Source organism: Procambarus clarkii, chromosome 78 (assembly GCF_040958095.1).
Source record: "Procambarus clarkii isolate CNS0578487 chromosome 78, FALCON_Pclarkii_2.0, whole genome shotgun sequence".
Taxonomy (NCBI): Eukaryota; Metazoa; Arthropoda; class Malacostraca; order Decapoda; family Cambaridae; genus Procambarus; species Procambarus clarkii.
Genome location: NC_091227.1, coordinates 22,200,600 through 22,218,761, shown reverse-complemented (window position 1 = coordinate 22,218,761; position 18,162 = coordinate 22,200,600). Strand labels below are relative to the sequence as shown.

Here is an 18,162-nt window from a genome sequence, read left to right as displayed (position 1 = left end):
GTCTGTGCTGAGAAGGCAACATTGAGCAGCACATGCAGCAACAGCTCACAGCACAGCCATGCAACATGTGCCCACAGCATCACTTAATGAAACAAATAAGTACATGTGATTATTTACTGACGATAGTATAGACGATCCCGACTATGATATAAACTTGTGTACAAAGTTCAGATATCAGTTTATCCAATGATGCTGGTTTCAATGTTCACAGCTCAAGGAAGACAACCACAGCAGAGCTGCAGTTTTGTGCATCTATGTATTATGAAACTAGATCTCATGTTCCTTTAGAAAATAAACTTGTGGAAAATTATCCATATTCAGAATTTAGCGACCAGGATTCTGATAATAGAAGCGTTGTGGCTAGAGTTAGTGATGTCCGTAGTAATATTGGGAGGCATTTTCCCGAGTCAGGTGGTGTCTTCAGCTGACTAGTGTGTGTAACTATACTGTTTGGAGCCACCAAAATAGATTAGTGGGTCGTTATTATGGTGCACAAAAATGTAAATAGTTGTACTGTATATATAACAGGGGGTAGTAGATAGTAGACTGGCATCAGAGGAACACACTGAGGACTTTGCGTAAAAAAAACATACGCTGTGCTTTCCAACTTCAGAATTGCTTTCAATTACATGGATGGTGAAATATTCAAGAAGCTGTTGTATAAAGTGTAATAATGGCAAAAACAGGATGTTTTATTGTTCAAAGAATATAACACTGAACTCATATTAATGACACAAATATATCTCAGCACACCAACATTCTACACATTCTGCGATACAAATAATATTACTGACAGCACAATGCAACATTGTACTTGAAAAATCATGGTAAAAATATAAAACAAAAAACAAAGAACATATTATATATTCAACACATGTAGTTGGAAAGTCGTACAAAATATACAGAGCTAGGCCAACTGATCACTGGTTCCGAGATTATAACATTCACTAAAAGTCTTAATGGTTTGTAATAGTGCATACAAATACAGTAGATACAATAGTTATATATAATTTGTATACAGTATACAGTGGAAAATCAGCAGAAACTGCATGTTTTATTATAAAACATACAGCCCAGCTGAATGGAATGCATGTTTTATGGTTCAATATAATATTGTACGCATATTAGTTACATGAATATATCTGTGCATACATACGTTCTATATGTTCCATGATAACAACAACATTATAGACAGCTCAATTCACAAATGCAATTCCCCCAAAAAATAAAAATGTAAAATCATAGAAATACAAAGAAAATATAAGATATACAATGTGTGTTGTTAAAATTTCTTGCAAATCTTTCAGGGCTTGGATGAACACTGATAGTTGGCTACGAGATTATTACACCTTGGAAACAGTTGTTCCAGCATGTTTGCTGGAACAACATGCTCCTCCAACATGTTCTGAAAACTGGAACATGCTGGAGAGACTGGGAGACTTCTGACATGGATGAAAATGTTTCTAACTGACAGACAAATGAGGGCAGTACTCACGAGACAATGTATTTGACGGGAGGAGTGTTACTAGTGAAGTACCATAGGGTTCAATTTTTGCACCAGTAATGTTCATCGTTTACATAAATGATCTACCAGAAGGAACATAGAATTATATGAACATGTTTGTGGATGATGCTAAGATACTGGGGAAGATAGGAAAGGCAGATGACTGTAATGCCCTTCAAATCACTCTAGATAAAATAAGTGGTTGGAGGGTCAAGTGGCAGATGGAACTCAATGTGAATAAATGCCTTGTTATGGAATGTGGAATCGGAGAAAATAGACCACACACAACTTACAAATTATGTGGAAAAAAATTTCAGAACTCTAATGAGGAACGAGACCTAGGGGTGGTTTTGGATAGTAATTTGTCGCCAGAGGAACACAAAGAACATTGTGAGAAGAGAGTATGCGTTACTTTCCAACTTCAGACTTGCTTTTAATTACAGTATATGGATGGTGAAATACTAAAAAAACTTCATGACTTTTGTGCGACCAAAATTGAAATATTCAGCAGTTGTATATTGCCCAAATCTCAAGAAACACATAAAAGAAACTGGAAAAGGTGCAAAGGCATGCTACAAAATGGTTCCGAAACTGAAAAACAAGAGTTACGAGGAGAGACTAGAGATATTAAACATGCCAAAACTAGAAGATAGAAGAAAACGAGGTGACATGATCACCACTTCCAAATACATTCAGGAATCAACCAAATTGACAAGGAGGAATTCCTGAAACCAGCAACATTACGAACAAGAGGACACAGATTCAAGCTAAGGAAACAAAGGTGCCAAAAAAACATTATAACATTTTCTTTTGCAAACAGAATAGTAGATGGTTGGAACATGCTAAGTGAGATGGTGGTGGCAGCCAAAACCATCAGTAGTTTCAAAGCATCATACGACAGAGTACTGGGAAGACGGGACACTATGAGCGGAGCTCAAATCCTGTAACTACACTTCAGTAATTACCCACCAGAACAACCCAGTTGCTCAGTAGTGCATAAAATTTAAAGTTATTTAAGTTATTTGTGCATAAAACTTTATGCACTACTGTTCATACTACAGTAGTGCATAAAATTTAAATTTATATATATCGTACTGTATACAGTACTTTAATACAGTGTAATAAAAGCAAAATCAGGATATTGGGTACGCGATTTATTGTTCTAATAATACAAAATATTGTGTGCATATTAGGGTCATGAATATATTTGAGCATTCCAATGCTCAAATTTTTTATTATATAAATTTATCAAATGACACATTATTGAATAATATCACTGAAAAAAATTGAGAAACACAAATTAGAGGTCCTGAAATGTTTAAAAATATCTTTGCAGCAAATACCACCCCAGGACTATTGCTCCAGGAACACTTGTGAATCGTGATGTCACCACAATATTTCCGTGCATCACCACGGCAACCTATCTTCTTTGTGGCTACCTTACAGTAATTCTGGGGATCAATGTCCCCACAGCCCAGTCTCTGACCAGGCCTCCTAGTTGGTGGTCTGGTCAACCAGGCTGTTGGGCACTGCTGCACACAGCCCAACATATGAATCACAGCTTGGTTGATCAGGTATCCTTTGGAGGTGTTTATCAATTTAACGTTTGAACACTGAGGCTGGCCAATTATGCTCCTTAATGTGTAGGGATGTTGAAATGTCTTGGGCCCTTCATGTTCACCTCTTTCTGTGTCTCCAGCATCTTCCTTCAGTTTCGGTTCATGTGGTATCGTGGTTGTTTCTTCAACAGCATCTCATACCTAATACTGTCGCCTCTTATGGTGCACACTGGCACGGCTGCTGCCGTTAGCTATTAACATCGATTTTTCTGCGGTTCTGTTCCACAGGTTGTGTTAAGAATTTCTTTCCTTCATGTTTCTTCCAAGTCATCTCGGTCATTGGACAGGGTCCTTGATTTTCTCTCCTCCTCCAAGTTCCCATTTACCCCTTCAGTCTGAGATTCCTTTTTTAAGGTGGTGTTCTTAGTGGATGTTGCCTCTGGTTGTCAGGTTGGTGTGCTTCATGCTATTCTTTGGAAGTGGGGGGGTGTCTGCTCTTTTGGCCCTGATGGGGGTTTTCTTCTTTTACAACCATTTCCTAGTTTTCTGGGGAAAAACGAGTTAGTGTGTTCTCAGAGGTGTTCTGTAGTTATTGATGCTCGATTGGCTGGGCAGGGGTGAATAATTTGTTTTGTCCAGTGGTGGCAATTCATCGCTACCTGCATACCACCAACTCAGCTTCTGTGAACACAGTGTTCATCTAGTCTCCTTGGTCCCCTGTTCCAAGGCTCATATTTCTCACTTTGTCCTCAGTGTCATGAAGACTAACCAACCTGTGGTCTGTAACCAGGACCGTGATATTTACAAGTATGCTACTCTCCTGGTGGTCTTTCCTAATTTGTCCTCTGAGGATATTCAGGTTCCAAACTAACAGGGTTCATGGTAGCCAAGCATTTAGTCAATGTCCCTGATCCTCTTTGGTCCTGTGTTGCCTTGGGTCATGTTTCCTGACCATTGGTCTTTACTTTGACTTAATGCCTGCTGCCTCTCCTCTCTATTAAGTCCCTCTAATTTTCTCTATGGTTATTTGGCTACAGGGAACCACCATGGGGATCCCCCAGAAACCCAGCTTTGAATGCAATCGAATGCCTCTTTCTGGTAGAGTCCTGTTGGCCACCTGTCTCCCTTCCTCCCTCCCCTTCCATGTTTATCAGCCTGCATCAGTTTGTTGTGGCAATTTATCTGCTGCAGAACCGAGTTGATAGTGGATGCTAAACCAAGATCTGGGCCACCTGATGGCAGCATTTGGTACTCACTGGTTGATTAGCAGTTTTGTGACTGAATCCTGTGAACCCAGCAATTGTCTATAAGGCTTCACCGACTTTCTGAATGCTTTTCCGGTGAAATGGTGTAATACGAGTTGCTGTCTGCACCTCAAGTGCAGGTGCTCTTGAGGCACCTGGGAGGCCAGGTTCTCATGCTAGTCCCTAATTGACCAAACAAACTCATGCCACTGGCATGGCAAGTAGAATGGAGCAATCTCAGTAAGACAGGTACAGGGAGCTACCACAGGGCTCTCCCAGAAATTGCAAATTTATTCAATTATGCACATTCCTCACAAGAAATTCGGCTAACTCAAATGGATGTGGGCCCTTATCATTCAGATTAACGAGCAAAGACAACACAGAACTTGGGAAACTTTTCCTTTTCTCATTTGTGACAGTACAGGCACCACATGGTTACTCTCATGTTTGAAGTGTTTATAAATAAATGCATATTGATTCTAAATCCCTGTTTTAAAGTAACATATCTATACTATAAGTAAGGAAGTAAAGGATGGGTCTCATGAGTTCGTAGTCGAGGCTTACAACTTCGCTTGTGTCCTTACAGCAGAGATTCAAGAAACAGCTTAAGAACGCCACTCTTCCTAAGAAGACCCCCCCTTCCCCCCAAGAGCTGAGACCTCTGGAGCACCGAGACGTTTACATAAACCATACTCAAGTCATCTCTACTATACAACCTGTTGCCGTCATGATTCTTTGTCATCCAGTCATGTAAAATATAAATACTGTAACTCGCATTAAACATGTACAGTATTAAAAAAAAAAAAAAAATAGTCTTAGATAGATGCTATATAGTAATTAAATAATTAGAAACTGTTAATCATTATGGCTACTTGAAAGAAAGTACTGCTATCTCTTTTGACATGGCAATAAGGTACAGGTCAGTACCTCATGCTAACTTTATGTGCTCTTTCTGTGTAACTCATGTTTAATATGTTGACCAGACCACACACTAGAAATTGAAGGGACGACGACGTTTCGGTCCGTCCTGGACCATTCTCAAGTCGAGAATGGTCCAGGACGGACCAGAAACGTCGACTTGAGAATGGTCCAGGACGGACCGAAACGTCGTCGTCCCTTCAATTTCTAGTGTGTGGTCTGGTCAACATACTTCAGCCACGTTATTGTGACTCATCGCCTGCATGTTTAGTATGTATTTTATGTAAACACAAATTACATCATAGCAGGATATTATAGAAATATTGTAGTTATTAAAATAACTAGAAGCTTCATCTGGGTTTGAGCCCTACCCAGGTAGGATTGACTAGTGCCAATCCCTAACTGTTCACCCTGCAGCAAATGGGGACCTGGTTGTAAACTGATTAGCAGGGTTTTGTTCCAAGGAAAACCAGTAGGGTAAGGCTTAACAAGAACTATGGGAAGGGTAAGCTTTAAGCCCATGTAAAAAAAAAAAACTGCTTGAATCAACGAGCACTTTCCCAATAGCATTATTTTTTAAGAACTACTATACTGTATATGCAATTCACAAATACAGCTGTCAGTAATTTTATAAATTATGTCTATAGATTAAATTCATTCATGACAATTTATTGAAGACTAAGCCAACAAATTTTAATTATAACAAAAACCTTAACCAATATTTTTTGTTTGCTTCATTATATACAGTACAGTAGTGTACTTTGAAACTGCTCAAGAAGCTTACGTGTCACCCCTCCAATATGTTCCAGTTTCCAGAACAACCTCTTAAGTGGAACTCTGTCTAAAGCCTTTTTTTTTTTTTTTAGGTCCAGATAGATGCAGTGAACCCAACCATTCCTTTCCTGTAAAATCTCTGTGGCTTGATCATAGAAACTGTAAATTCGTTACACATGATCTTCCAAATTGAAAACCATACTGTATGTCTATTATTATAATAGTTTTTCTCCAGGTGTTCTACCCATTTAGTTTTAATTATTTTGTCCAATATTTTGACTATTACACTTGTCAATGATACAGGTCAATAATTGAAGGAGTCTTCCCTGCTGCCACTTTTGTAGACTGGAACTATGCTAGCCTTTTTCCACACATCTGCTATGACTCCTGTACATAGAGATGCCATAAAAATCAGTTGAAGTGGAATGCTGAGCTTAGGTGCACATTCTTTCAGATCTGGTCACTTGCTCATGATAAGTTTATGTTTATGCAGTTGCTTAATTTTTTGTCCTACTTTTCTGGTGGGGTTTCCATCAGATCCTTCTGAGTCTGGTGCTCCCAGACTTCTCTATGCCTCTTTTGTGGGGAAGGCCATATTCTGATCCTGGCATCCAGTAGGTGCTTGTGAATCTAATTGCCTGGTGTGGTAACTTAGGTTTGAAGCTTACCATGTGGGTAGCTCAAAAAGCAGAGTCAAGATCTAGTTATCTTGACTCGGGTTACTTTAGCATACTGTACATGGATATAAATGAACAGTGACAAACACTTTCTGCAAATAAAGGACTAACGATGTTTGTTCTGAAAGAGAGGGTTAACAGGACTGTACTCAAAAGGTGTGTGATGAAAGGTAAACTCATCATACCAGTCAAAAGACTGGTATGTAATGCCTAGCTTTTACTTTTATTAATCTAAATGTTAGTTTTATTATTTGTTAATTGCTTTATTTTTGTAAACGTTAATTTTCATTACAGTACTGTACTTAATTTCAGCGTTTTGTATGCTTGTCGAGTTGTGTATAAGAGAATTTTATTTCTACATTATTTGTAAAGTAGATTTCCTGTGTATTTTGGTGTAGCATATCACTGCAGCACCTTCACCCTTAAAGGAGAGCTGAAGCAAGTAACAGACAGAAGTGTGAGTGGAGGGTCTGCCTCAATGTTGAGGCATTTGCCTCAGTCTTTTCATTGTCACATGAGAATAGTAGTTAATCTGGAGAGTTGATAAATGTATTCCATGTTGTGTTATGTTCCCATTTCATGTGTTGTTTTTATTTTAAGAAATGTAGTGCATGCACCGTGGTAGTTGTATAATTTGAGTTCTGTACTGAAATTTTAAAATAGTCGTCTCGTTCACATGAATCTCGTTCATATTTGAAATGCCCTCCTCATATTTGAAGTGCATCTTTATATATTACTGTGTTCTATATTCCCAATTTTAAATAATGTGCATATATTTTAAGCAATGAAAAGAGAGAGGATTTGTTTTTTTAAATTACTTTCTGCCTTACAGTGAACTTTATATCAGGCTCTAACATTATTACTGTATGTTGATATGTCATCGTCAACATATTACAAGGCCAGAATGCATACTGTTCTTTGTTGGACCTCACCAGTGACATCCTTCCATGGTTACAGCCTTTCTGCTAACATAACTGTCCTCATCCTTCGCCACTCGGGTAAAAAGCTCCAAATCCACTCAGGCAGTGTTTCTATATAGTACCTATTTTTTAATTAGCCTTCTGTGAGGAACTTATCAATAGTTTATGTACAATTCAAATATAGTCCAGTAAATGCAATCCATTAAAAGTATGCAGTAAATACTTGCATTATATTTTATACAGTACACAATACAGGGTAAGTGTTTCTCTGTCCTGTCCAAATGATGGACTGGAAGATAGAATGCATTAATAGTTACCAATATTTTACTAACTTCACATGATTATTGATTGAAGATAAATAAAACAAAAGTGATAGTTTTCCTGTGAATGGTTGGGGAAAACTGAAATTCTTCCCCATGAACAATGTTTATTAAATTATTAAATGTTACATTTTATATGCCAGTGTGTTGCTGTTCTTTAGTTCTCTAGTTACTTGCCAGATTCTAAAGTTGAATACAGCTACACATTTAATACCTCAGTTGTGGTAGTAACACAATAAAAAAAATTCTTTATATATTGATGTATGTGAAGCTCTCTGCTGAAATTGAGATACTAGGCTACATCGGGAGCAGAGAGGTAACCTGGTTGTGTGCCCAGGTCCTGAGCGATGAGGTCTGACACTGCCAGAGTGAGGATGACTCCCACAACGATGCAGACGATGTGACCCATTGCTAGAATATTTGTATAATCCGGAGGACGTAGCCTAATCCCCACAAATATTTGGCAGCTTAAGACTGAACCTCAAATTGGTGACCTTGTTTGTTTTGTGGAGCAGTTTTGTGGTACACTGGAGTGCAGGAGTCTCTGAACCAGGACTTTCTGCTCTAATTCACTCTGCACAGGGGAAGGCCCTTGGTGAGTGGCTCCTCTGCAATTGTAACTGGGGTCTCCTTTGTGGCCTGGGTGCTAATGAGGGGGAAATGTGCACTAGAAGTCAGGCAAGGAATGGAGACCAAGGTGCAAGCAGTACCAGATAGAACTAAAAGGTATTGTAGCAAAACTTAAAAAGCAGAGATAAATGCCTACTGCAAGTGCAAGATTCAGGAAGAGATAACTGATGATCCAAGTCAATTTTTCTAAAGTGTTTTCTAACTTCTCTAATTAGAAACTTATTACCTGATTTGTTCCCATAGTTTTTTACCACATTTTCCCATCATGAATGAAAATCAAACCATGATTCAAACATGCCAAATAAGATAGCAGATAATAGTTTGTTCACAAAATTATAGATTACTACAGCTCAAGCAAAACACCGAAAATATTAATATAGCTTTTGCTTTTGAGAAAAATAAAATGTTTCCAATCTGAGGAATGACTTCATATGCTTCACCATTTTCAGAGAGCATATCTTCTTCATCAGAGCCTACATTAACAAATTCCATTGCCTTCAGAGAGTGTACGTTCTGTATCAACATCCGCATCACTAGCAAAACCACAACTAAAAGATCACTACCAGATTCTTCCTCCAATAGTAGTAATTATATAAAAAAGAACAGTCAACATTGGGCAGATATATAATTAGAATGATTGCTGCTGAAAAGGCTTAGTTTGATGAAAAAGTTGGCACACAAATTTGTTTGCAACAAACTCTCCATTTAAGTCTTGTAGAACATCCCAGTTGCGGAAAAAGGAAGATAAAATGAGGCCCGGATTTCTTCCACCAACAAGAATTGAAATTTCAGACAAGTATCTTCCTATAATTCATGAAAAAGAATACACAAAATGTGCTAGTGATGTTAAAGATGAAATTATGCTTTGCACTTGAGTGGTCTAACATACAGTACACAATAAACCTATGGTGTGTGTGTTACGTTGGCAACATCAAGGGGCATATATTTAGCTGACACAGTACTGCTTAAGCTTGCGTGTCTGGACTCCACTAAACTGGATATTTGGTTATCCGGCCAAAATCACACACAGATAATTCTGGCAAAACTTTGCCATATCCGGAGATTAGGTTACATAAATTTTCAAGAATTAGAAATTTCAAGATCTACAGTATCAAACAAAAAGACAAACTACAACAAAAGTTAAGCTTTAGTTTCTCTTTAAACTATAAATTTTGATTTATAGCATGGAAGTTCACATTATGTTGTTTGGGGTACAAAATATTATGAAAATTGTAATTTTTGGACTTCCTCTGTAAGAAATCTGCTTAGCCCAGTGAGAGGTCCTTTCCATTTATATCCTGATAAGTGAGCTTAGACAGTAGATACTTCTGATGAAGCCCGTACAGCTAAATATAATATCTTGCTGAACTAGCAGTCTTCAATAAAAAACGTTTTGAAATGTTGGCAGTGTTGTGACTGGCAATGCAACCAATGTTACTAAAATGCAAATGAAACTAGGAGGAGTAGGTGATTTGTGTCTTATAAACATATGGAAGTTCTGCACAAATCCTAAATCTTTTGGCACATGACTTGGAAATTGAAAATGTTAAAATGTTAGAGAGTATATGGTTTATATGGATAAATTGTTCAGAAATAATCAATCACTTTGCTTTAACAACATATTGTCAGGAAGGTTAGTGCCCCATTTTGCTCCAAGATGTCAGATGGAACACCATCAGACTGTCTGAAGGTTTACATTTGCAATTAGCTCAGCTTAATGAAATATGTGAAGGTGATAGAAATAAGGTAGATGCTAGTCAGGCACAAGGCAGCCAACCATGTATATAAATGATCTGCAGAAGGGCTGTTGGCTCAACTTGAGTCAATAGTTAAAAAAAACCTGACAAAGTACAAAGTGACAAATGCACAATTGCTGAAGCAGTTGATATACGGAAAATATTGAGGAGGTGCCTCGGAAATTACTGAAAAGTACCTAAAATGAATGCAAGGTACAACCATGTTATCACAAGGACTCAGTGAAGAATGGAATACAACAATACAGTAGGAAACAGAGCATTATTAATGATAAGAATAAGGGAAGGGTACTTCTATCAGAATAAAGCTACAAGCAATATTGCCAACCTTTCCAAGCATTCAAATCCAATGAGGCTGTGACAAGAGAATGTCAAATATTGACTGGTGGAAATCACATGCTATTGACAGGTGATATACTTTCTGGAATAAAGCAACTTCTCTCAGCAGTAAGCTCCCTCTTCTGGTGTTGAATGGGTTTTCTCCTCCTATAAACTTTTTCATACCAAGCTAAGGAATTCGGCACGTAATAGAGAAAGGAGCAAAACTTGTGTTCATTTTTAAGGTTATAAATTCAAACATAGATCATGGTGATGAGGGTTTTTGAAATGAGAACAATGGTAATGTGTAATATACCAATAATAAGTCCATTGCAAAAATAATTTTTTTTTAACATTGAACTAACTAACTTTGTGTATCATTTGTTAATGGAGTTGAATCGTCATATTAAACAATGAATTCTGACTTGGTTGATTATTGGTGAAAGTCATGATATTTCCCAATAGAGTACTGGAATTAATTGCTGACTGCAATGCAGTATGTTTATAATAATCATTAATAATCTTATTAGGCTAATTAAAGTCTAAATTGCTATAGTAATACAGTATGTTGAAGTAATTACGAAGAAATAATGATTTATTTTCACTTGGATTCTGGATTGTAATTTACTGGATACAATAAAAGTACTTTTTGTGTGTGAATGTTAATAGACATTGATGAATTTGTTGTTTTGTTTTACATTATCTATAGCTACCTGTATCTACTGTACTTGCATGTTTCAGGTAATAATGATGGAACTTTTTTCCAGATTATTCACAAATCTAAAACTAATCATTTTATGAAATTTATGAACACTGGACTGTATTAATTTCTACTATGTACAGTACTTTTATGATAATCTATATTTTGGAGAGAAAAAATTGATACCCCATTCTATACATTTTTTTATTATCAGGAAAGCGCTAAGCCATTAGAACTTTATAGCACTTGGAAGGGGTCAGGATCAGGATTTGGGATGGGACGGGGGGGAAGGAATGGTGCCCAACCACTTGGACGGTCGGGATTGAACGCCGACCTGCATGAAGCGAGACCGTCGCTCTACCATACCAGTCAAAGTGACTGACCCATTCTATACAGTACGTTTGAGATTATCGAGCTAAATTTTTATTTAAAATAAGTATTTTTTAATCTTTTGATTAAATATTTCCTCCTCAGAATGAACTGTTTTACTCCTGTTGATGTAGATTACATGTTGCAGAAGACATTAAATTTATTATATATTCTTCCCTGTAAGTCTAATATTCATCCAATATTTCTGACAAAATGAAGTTCTGCAACTCTCTCACTATTATATTTATAGTTTAGTTTATAATTTTACTAATCTTCCTCTCCTCCCTCATCTGCAATATATTAGTAGTTTACCACAATCTATTTTCAACAGTACCCAGGACTTCTTCATATAATAATATAAAATTATACATTTTAAACCGAAGACTTCTTTTCTGCTTTTGTACAAAAAAATCAAAAGGAAATTGACTTCTCTTATTAGTATTGCTTCCTGAATGTGTTGGTACACAAATACCCGTCATGAGACTGATGAGTGCATTTTGCAGCGTGTGGTTTCTGGGAGTTCCACTAATCCTTACTTGGTCTATTTTGCTTTCCTATCATATCATTTGCTCCAGTATGTTGTCATTTTACTGTGTAAATTTAGGAATTGGTCTTCCTTTATCTTACATATATATTATGTGATACCTCTCATATTCTTTCTAGAGAGTACATTTTGAGAACCTTGACAGTCACAATAATTTAGGTGCTTAGCATGTCTGTGTACCATGTATGTTCTCTGAATTCCCAATTCTTCTGAAATCTCTCCTACTCTGAGAGGGAAAAGCACATACCAAGCAGGGCTCAAGGCAGGACAGAACAAATAATTTCCATTGTCTGAGCATTGCAGTGTTGCTGATGGCTGATGCAATATTTGCTTGGTTATGTTCACTAAATGTTATAACATCATACATCATTATTCCCAGATCCCTTACATGTTGTTTTCTTTCTAAGTGTGAGAAAGGCCAGTAGTATAAGGACTGTACCCTGGAGTAAAGAGTTTTTCAGGGCGCTTGTGTATTAACTGGCATTTAATGTCTAATTTTTAATGCTATATAAATAAAAACAAAACATTTAGATATCAGTTTGTTTTACTTTTGTCAATGTTAATCTGCATATTTCATTAGCTAGTGTTTGCAAGCATGTTGTGTATGAGTGTTTGTGTGTCGGTGTAAAGCAGATTTTCCCATGCTTTTTTGTGGAGGTAACATCACAACCCTCCATCACCATCGGAGAAAAACCAGATTTGCCCAACTGAGGTGGTGTGTTGGGGCCTGACAGCTGAGTGGACAGCGCTTCGAATTCGTAGTCCTGAGGTTCCGAGTTTGATCCCCCGTGGAGGCGGAAACAAATGGGCAGAGTTTCTTTCACCCTGATGCCCCTGTTACTTAGCAGTAAATAGGTACCTGGTAGTTAAACAGCTGCTACAGGCTGCTTCCTGAGGGTAACAAAAAGAAGGCCTGGTCGAGGACCGGGCCTCGGGGACACTAAGCTCTGAAATCATGTCAAGATAATGCTTGTGTGGCAGTCACTTTCGTACCAATGTGTTTATATCAGTTTTTCTCCCATGGACACTGAGATTTGTATAAACTTTAGTGATTGTTTTCCATGTATACATTCCATTCGTTGTGTCTTAAAATAAGTGTAATGCACTCATCTCATTGGCTTGCTTTGAATCCCACAATTTCCTTGGCGTTTCTCTCTCATATTTGAAGTGCATCTTCATGTAATTTTTATATTCCTAATTTTAAATAACATATATGAAAATAAAAGTGAGGGACTTAAAGTAATATTAATTACCCCTTTACATCTGATTTTGTTGACTGACTTATGTTTGACAGGAAATTTAAAATCCATTGCCCTACTTTATCTGTTATTCCTAATGATCTCATTTTATGGACCATCACCTCATAGTCACAGTTATAAAAAGACTTTGCAGTCTATGTTTTTCTTCTAATGCTTCTGTGATTCTGACATAACAGTTTAGAAATTATTAAAGACAGGCATCTTCCCATTCTAAATACATGTCGACGTGGGTTGTGAAGTTTATTGTTTCCCATAAAACTGGAGATTTGATATTTGATCATTTGGGAAAACTTTGTGATGTTAGTGCAACTGGTCTATAGTTTTTTACCAATGCCTTGCTACCTCCCTGACTTTTGGTATCTTACCCTTATGCAAGCTTTTTCTCTATACAGTATTACACCAAGAACTAAATATAGCCTTATACTGCTCTTTTAGGATTTCAACAATTTCTTTGACAGTTTCTGTTTATAGACTTCAATTTGTAAGTACAGGTTCAATACCGGTGGAGGGTTTCTATTTTCATTTGGAATATGAGAAAAAATATTTAGTATTTTTTCTTTATCTCTTGTCCAGCTTTTCAAACATAAATTTTGGACAGGCACTATCTACGTTTTAGTATGAATGGAGGAGATTCCCCATTTCACAGATTTTCCACTTTTTTCACCTCCGGCCAAATTGAATAAGTTGTTGAAATTATTAAGACACCACTTTTTTAAGGAAAAAACTTTACACACACACACACACACATATATATATATATATATATATATATATATATATATATATATATATATATATATATATATATATATATATATATATATATATATATATATATATATATATATATATATATATGTCGTACCTAGTAGCCAGAACTCACTTCTCAGCCTACTATTCAAGGCCCGATTTGCCTAATAAGCCAAGTTTTCATGAATTAATATATTTACTATAATTTTTTTCTTATGAAATGATAAAGCAACCCTTTTCTCTATGTATGAGGTCAATTTTTTTTATTGGAGTTAAAATTAACGAAGATATATGACCGAACCTAACCAACCCTACCTAACCTAACCTAACCTATATTTATAGGTAAGGTTAGGTTAGGTAGCCAAAAAAAGCTAGGTTAGGTTAGGTTAGGTAGGTTAGGTAGACGAAAAAACATTAATTCATGAAAACTTGGCTAATTAGGCAAATCGGGCCTTGAATAGTAGGCTGAGAAGTGCGTTCTGGCTATTAGGTACGACATATATATATATATATATATATATATATATATATATATATATATATGTCGTACCTAGTAGCCAGAACGCACTTCTCAGCCTACTATGTAAGGCCCAATTTGCCTAATAAGTCAAGTTTTCATGAATTAATTGTTTTTCGACTACCTAACCTACCTAACCTAACCTAACCTAACTTTTTCGGCTACCTAACCAAACCTCACCTATAAAGATAGGTTAGGTTAGGTTAGGTAGGGTTGGTTAGGTTCGGTCATATATCTACGTTAATTTTAACTCCAATAAAAAAAAATTGACCTCATACATAATGAAATGGATAGCTTTATCATTTCATCAGAAAAAAATTAGAAAAAATATATTAATTCAGGAAAACTTGGCTTATAAGGCAAATCGGGCCTTGAATAGTAGGCCAAAAAGTGAGTTCTGGCTACTAGGTACGACATATATATATATATATATATATATATATGTCGTACCTAGTAGCCAGAACGCACTTCTCAGCCTACTATGCAAGGCCCAATTTGCCTAATAAGCCAAGTTTTCCTGAAATAATATATTTTCTCTAATTTTTTTCTTATGAAATGATAAAGCTACCCATTTCATTACGTATGAGATAAAAAAATTTTTATTGGAGTTAAATTTAACGTAGATATATGAACGAACCTAACCAACCCTACCTAACCTAACCTAACCTATCTCTATAGGTTAGGTTCGGTTAGGTAGCCTAAAAAGTTAGGTTAGGTTAGGTTAGGTAGGTTAGGTAGTCGAATACAATTAATTCATGAAAACTTGGCTTATTAGGCAAATTGGGCCTTGCATAGTAGGCTGAGAAGTGCGTTCTGGCTACTAGGTACGACATATATATATATATATATATATATATATATATATATATATATATATATATATATATATATATATATATATATATATATTATATATATATATATATATATATATATTATTAAATATGACCGAAAAAGTAAGATTAATAATTCTAGCCTCGTTGATAAGTTAAGAATAAGGATAAGAGCCTTATACGAGGTCCAACGAGGAATAAGAGCCTCGTTGGACGTAGAATCGCTGTTTACCAACGTAACTGTGGACGAGACAATCGGAATGATAGCCGACAGAGTGTATCGTGATCCAGCCTGTACTCCTCTTGACATGCCAGAAAGTATTCTGAGGAAACTACTCCAAGCTTGTACTAAAGAGGCACCCTTCTTGAGCCCGGATGGGCACATGTATAAGCAAGTAGATGGGGTCGCCATGGGTTCTCCCCTAGGTGTCCTGTTTGCAAACTTCTACATGGGTACCATCGAGCAAAAAGTCTTAGTCGACATGAACTTGAAACCGGCCATATACTGCAGGTATGTTGACGACATTTTTACACAGGTACCTGATGTCAGACATCTGCAGAAGCTGAAGGAGGCATTTGAGCAGAGTTCCGTGCTGCGTTTCACTTACGAGACGGAAAAGGATGGGAAGCTGCCTTTTCTAGATGTAACAGTCATGGAAAAGGGCGGAGATTTCCACACTGCAGTCTACACTAAGGAAACAAACATAGGAATGTGCCTAAATGCCAACAGCGACTGCCCTGACAGGTACAAGAGGAGTGTTGTTAACGCATACGTCGACCGTGCTCTCAGCCACAGCTCAGAATGGAAGCAAGTCGACGAAGAACTCTGTAGGGTAAGGCAGGTCCTAGTCAATAACGGCTTCTCCAATGGTTTCATCGAAGACATCATAAGAAGGAAAGTGAAAAGCCATGCAACCTCTGAAGAGACAACTAACACAACACCTATACCCCCTATTAGACTATTTTACAGGAACTTCTTTTCCACAGCTCATAAAACGGAGGAAAGGGTCCTGAAAGATATTGTTAATAGAAACGTTATCCCTACAGACAAAAATCAGAGGATACAACTGACGATTTACTATAAAACCAGAAAAACGGCCAGCCTACTCATGAGAAACTCTCCAGACACAAAACAGAACGCTTTAAAAGAGACTAATGTCGTCTATGCCTTCAAATGCCCACTTGGGGACTGTAAGCTCCAAAAAACCCAGTATATAGGCAAGACAACAACATCTCTTTCTAGGCGTTTAACGATGCATAAGCAACAGGGCTCCATTAAGGAACATATAATCTCTTCCCATAACCAAACCATCGCCAGAGAAATCCTAGTAAACAACACAGAAATCATCGATAGATACAGCGATAGCAGGCGGCTTGACGTTTGCGAGGCACTACACATCAAGAAGTCAACACCAGCAATGAACAGCCAATTATTGCACAACTATATTCTACCCACCTCAAGACTCCGCTCCAATATAGAAGCATCAAGAAATATGGACCAATAGGCTTTCTACAAACACTTCTATTCAATACCCATTGTTTCTGTTCTGTCTTGTGTTGATACTTTTAATACCCTATTAATATCCCCTCCTGTTCTGTCTTGTGTTAATGCCACATCACCCTTCCCACCTCACTCAAATGTAGATATAAAATCAGAGATACGTTCTAATCAGTTGTGTATTTGTGAAGTCTTTGAAAATGTAATAAGTTTTACGAAACGCGCCCGTGTCGCGTCAGACTAGAAATAAAAATGAATTTTGGAGAAGTGATTTTTGATTTACCTCCAACAGTGAAGCGTAATGTACGAAAGATTGAGAAAATTCGTGTTAGAATTATTAATCTTACTTTTTCGGTCATATTTAATAATATATGTCTACAGGAAAGACTGCTACCAAAATATACTAATATATATATATATATTAATATATATATATTATATATATATATATATATATATATATATATATATATATATATATATATATATATATATATATATATATATATATATATATATATGTGTGTGTGTGTGTAAAGTTTTTTCTTTAAAAAAATGGTGTCTTAATAATTGTCAAATGTAGATATAAAATCAGAGATACGTTCTAATCAGTTGTGTATTTGTGAAGTCTTTGAAAATGTAATAAGTTTTACGAAACGCGCCCGTGTCGCGTCAGACTAGAAATAAAAATGAATTTTGGTGAAGTGATTTTTGATTTACCTCCAACAGTGAAGCGTAATGTACGAAAGATTGAGAAAATTCGTGTTAGAATTATTAATCTTACTTTTTCGGTCATATTTAATAATATATGTCTACAGGAAAGACTGCTACCAAAATATACTAATATATATATATATATATATATATATATATATATATATATATATATATATATATATATATATATATATATATATATATATATATATATATACATATATATATATATATATATATATATATATATATATATATATATATATATATATATATATATATATATATATATATATATATATATATATATATATATATATATATATATATATATATACATATATATATATATATATA

The 18,162-nt window shown here is 36.1% G+C and overlaps 1 protein-coding gene across 5 annotated transcripts in view; it reads right to left on the bottom strand.

The window, feature by feature from the left end:
* The window catches only part of LOC123746062 (longitudinals lacking protein, isoforms H/M/V), a 142,035-nt gene that overhangs the window by 38,647 nt on the left and 85,226 nt on the right, over window positions 1-18,162 (bottom strand). The window lies entirely within an intron of this gene.